Below are 4,910 nucleotides of genomic sequence, written 5' to 3' on the forward strand. Positions count from 1 at the left end.
TGACGGCTTTATAATGTGGTAACAGGGTGCTGAAAATTATTCCACCAGGACAGTCTTTCAAGCGTGGGAGGCAAAACCTTCTGTTTTGTTAGCAGCACAAAATAATAAAACTACATTTCAGATGTATTTTTTATGCAGTATGTAATACCTGGCATTATGATGCAGCAATGGTTAACACTGCTTCCCTGGCCCAGGTACTGTCTGTGTGAAGTTTATATGTTCTCCTGACATCAGGCTGGTACTTTGGTTTCTAAAAGACATTTGTGTTTAGTCGATTCTTGATTTTAAAGTTACTCCAGTGAAGTGAACATAAGTTTGGAAGTGAATACATGCTTACTGTGAACTGGCATCCCATCCAGAGTTGTATCAAGCCTGACACAGCCATGTTAGACTTCTGTACCTTACAACCTTGTGTTTAAATAAGAAGGTTGAATGGAAATATAATAGTCTCTGGCATCAGGCTGCAGGAAGAAACACACAGATTATTTGCACTTTGGCATCAAACAGCCATTTAGAATATTCAGTTTGACCTTCATCTAGACGCTGAGTTAAGGGCTTCGTAGGCCAAAACCTCCTGACAGTATATACCAAGGTTTCAATGTTCAGAATGAGAATGACAGAGACACCTGACGGGGCCTGGCTGAGAGGAAGAGCAGACCTGATGCGATTATGTGCTCTGCTAGTCATGGACTGAGCATAACAAATGCCAACCTTTGAACGCAAGGTTGCACATAAGTGCACCAGAGCACCTTTGGCCAAAGGTTAATGATCGACTTTGAAGTGGTGTCATCTGTGCACAGGCCATGTGCTTTGGATGTTCTGATAAAGAGAAGTGCTGAACTTTCAACAGATTACCATTTTATAGCAAGTTTGCCTAAATGACCGGAGTGTCATATTGATAGACCTGTGGGTTCCCACAAATAGTGAAGGTGTCCAGTTCAGAACAGTTTCTCCCACATCTTGGAGATCTTAGAGTGGACCTGAAACATAAAATATGAAAATAACACTTGTCCAAAACCTCACTAGTGTAGGTGATTACAAGACAATGTGGCCAAAAGGTGGTTGTGGCATGTCAGAGGAGTCACCCTGGATCATTTTGGTAGACACAAGCAGGAAGAGAGACAAAAAGAGTTAGGACCATTTCTGTGACCAAAAAGACTACATTGGTTGAGAAATTGGTTGAATGCAAAATTGTTCTGTTGGCAGAAAATCATTCAGAAATGTAATAAGCACACCATTTTTGGGGAAATCTTCAAGATACTTTTATTGTCACTGTACAATACAATGAAATTTCATTTGGAGCAAACCTATAAGATGCCTTAGATAAATGTATATACTATAAGAGTAGGTGATAAACTAAATAAACATTAAACTATGAGAAGCACAATTACCATTAACAGTTCCAAATATACATAGAGCAAAAGCAAAGGTAAATATGTAAAATGGATAAAAATAAATGAAGTCCAAGAGAAGATTACAGTCAAGGTAATGGTCATGAGTTCCACTTGGGTCATGTATAAGTGTGTGACTGTGTGTGGTGGATGCAGAAGTTCAGTTTAATCAGTGATGGTTTTAGTTCTAGAAAGGGGCAGTGATCACTGTGCATTTAATAGACTTTGACATGAAAGCTCTTCTTCAATCTGGTAGTGCAGGCATGTAGAGCTCTAAACCACCTGCAAGAGGGCAGAGGAATAAAAATGCTATGGTGGGTTGGGTCTTTCTTGGTTGACGTATGTCTTCTCTATGTGGGGAGCAGTATCTTTTAGGTTCTCTGGGGTGGTTGCCAACTTTATCAGGAAGGAGAACCAGAAGGAAAGTTCCAGTTTCCAAAGCATCACACTCTTCAGCATGGGAAACTTAGGCTTGTGTACTAGAAAGAAAAAAGTGATCAATAGTTACTGTAGAGAAGCACAGTGGATTCTAGTTTTGCCATCACTAGATGCTACTAATTCAATCTGTTCATGTTTTGTAGGATGGATGGAAGCTTATGGCTGCCTACCAGATATATGTTATAGTGCTGCTGTTTCACAAAAAGAGCATTGTGCCCATTTTGTTTGGCAATATCTCAGATCCTTTTAACATTGGACTACTGTTTAGAATGCATCTTCATTCCTTTTCTGTAGGCAGCTTTCAAAGATTAGATATAGAATAGAGGTGCAGACAAGTCTTCGGGAACATCTACTTTTGAAACCTAGAGGTTCAAGTCCTCTGATGATGTTAATCTTCTACCCTTATTTGACTGTGACTTCCAAACTCGGAAGAAATAAACACACATATAAATATAATACATATAATATATATATATATATATATATATATATATATATATATATATATATATATATATATATATATATATATATATATATATATATATATATATATATATATATATATATATATATATATATATATATAAATAATAGAATGATCTTAGGTCAGAATCTCAATCTAACTATTTGAATGGCTACCTACTAGGTAACACTTGTGGTTGGTTGGCCAGTCAGCAAACATCTGCCACGTCCTTTCAGTTGTGAAAAGCAGATTATAGATATATGATACAGTATCTGCCAAATAATACAAAGATGATGTCTTTGTATTATTTGGCAGATACTGTATAACATATACACACCCTGTAGTTTGAACACACACCAGAATGACTAAAGAGGAAGAAAATGAAAAAGAAAACTGACTTGGCAGTCCCAGTCACAGTGAGGCATTATGCAGTCTTACTGGCATTGATAAAAACAGCCCCAGTAGTGTTTTTTGACACACTTCTGCAGAAAATGTAATTGGCTGAAAGTATTGAGTGTTAGTGTGTCAGAGGGAGGGTGTGTAGCAATGTTCATAATGGCACTTAGCTTTGCATTGTTTCTCTCCTTCGCTGCTATCTTCAGGGGGTACAAAGTACATAGCTTGTTGATTCAGTGGGCCTCTCTTGAAATGAGGTTACCAGCCCGGCACACCACAGTGTAGTAAATTGCTCTGGCCATCACAGGTGTAGAAGATGTGAAGGATGTCAGTTCTCACGATAAAGGAACTCAGTCTCTTAAGGAAAAAGTGCCTGTTCTTCCCTTTCTTATATATTGCATCTGTGTTACAAGACGAGTCCAACCTGTCATTGAAGTGGACCCCCCAACGATTAGCAAGTGACGACAACCCCACCTGAACACATTTCGGTGGCTGGGTATCTTTTTCACATGGTGAAGGTGGTGGAGATCATGGGACTGACCAACAAATCTGGCGCAGAGGTGAACATTCTGAGGGTGTTTCATTGGATGATAATAATGAGATGGATAAAACTCAGTCCTGACCTGCTGTCATGACATATTAAAATATAGTGAAGAAACAAATAAGACCACAAGTCTAAGTAGCTAGAAATTGGCTCCTATTTAGGGATGCTGGGTTAACTTTTCATAACAAAGTGAACATCCCAATAATCTGGCAGTTCCTAAAAGTGTAGCAGCCATTTCTCCAAATAAAGATTAGTCAATTGATAGTCTGCTGAACTAGGCACATCCAACTGGGTGGAAATCCAGTAGTAAATTCTGCACACACAATTTGTAACATATTTTCTTTAGCAGGTTTGAGAATTGGAAACTGGAAGCTGTTAACTGTTTTTTTTACTACTAGAGAAGTCTGGTCCGTGACGGGTGACAAATGGAATGCTTGTTAATATATGCATGCAGTATGAAAAATGTGATATAAAGATCATAGGCCATACAAATTACCTTTACAGCAGATTTTTTTTTTTTCTGAAGCCATTTTGTTCAATTAAGACAGGAAACAACACTGAAACCCCATGTAGGTCCATACTGGGTCAGTTTAGAGTCACCAATTAGCCCAATCTTAAGACTTCAAGTTGTGGGAAAGACAACTGGAGAAGACAAACAAAAACCCAACAGAGGTTAGCATCAGCACAGACCACTTTGTAACTTCGGTATGAACTTCTGTTTGTAATATAAAATAATTATATAGTAAGTTCTAGTATTGTGACAAAATAATGGAAAAAAAAATGCTAAAAGTGTGAGGTACTGATTTTTTGATACTGCATGAAAAAGAAAACAATATTATATACATAATTAAACAAATTGTCATAGGCAAAAAAAAAGGTTGTTGTTTCATGTCTTATTAGAGAAAACAGACCATCCTTTCAGTGCTATTAAATTGGTCAATTTGTGTTACAAAATAAATAAACAGAATTCTGTGGTAATGGTTTCCTATCTGAAACTGTTCACTGATGGACTGTCTGTCTTTCTGCCTTCTTTTCAACTTGTTTAGCTTTGGCAGATTTTCAGGTATGTGCAGTAAACCCCCTACCATTGACCTCTAAACGTAAGGCAAATAAACAGCTGCTGTCATGACAGTTTCCGTCACCAACATCTATGACACCTACTTTGTTAGCGACCACCTGCCATACAAGACGATTTTAAAAAGGCAGAGGTGGTCTCTTTGAGATGGCTTACCTGAATAAAACACACTTTTCAGCTTGTTTAAGACGCTCCTCTTCCACTGCTGACGCTAAATGTGCCATGTGTTTAAACTGCACACAGCTGGGCAAACTTCAAGAAGGTAGGGGGTATGTATGGTCGCCGCCGGAGGCAGCTTGACAGGTACATCTGTACTTGCTTCCTGTTCCCACCCACATCTCCGCCACACAAAACCCTTCCTGTCCACTGCCAGGACCACACACGTCAACACGTACCACCAAGGCCAACCCAGGGCTACCACACACACACACACACACACACACATACACAAGTGTGGCCAAAAATGGTCAGAATGCAGTAAACATTTACTCTAATGGGAGATTAAAACTATTTTATTTTGAAGCTGGCTTAAACATTTCACTTGCTAGGCACAGGCATTAAATAAATGCTCCACAGAAGGAAAATATGTGCAATTTTAGT

General features: G+C 38.5%; 1 long non-coding RNA gene across 1 annotated transcript; it reads right to left on the reverse strand.

The window, feature by feature from the left end:
* Positions 1-1,249: 1,249 nt before the first annotated feature.
* Positions 1,250-4,623, reverse strand: LOC120514911. Its single transcript, XR_005630544.1, has 3 exons — positions 4,467-4,623; positions 3,732-3,877; positions 1,250-1,870 (listed from the first exon to the last, which is right to left on the reverse strand). It is a non-coding gene; the product is annotated as an uncharacterized LOC120514911 (long non-coding RNA).
* Between the last annotated feature and the right edge of the window lie 287 nt (positions 4,624-4,910).

The sequence above is a fragment of the Polypterus senegalus genome, chromosome 14 (genome assembly GCF_016835505.1).
Source record: "Polypterus senegalus isolate Bchr_013 chromosome 14, ASM1683550v1, whole genome shotgun sequence".
Lineage (NCBI taxonomy): Eukaryota > Metazoa > Chordata > Cladistia > Polypteriformes > Polypteridae > Polypterus > Polypterus senegalus.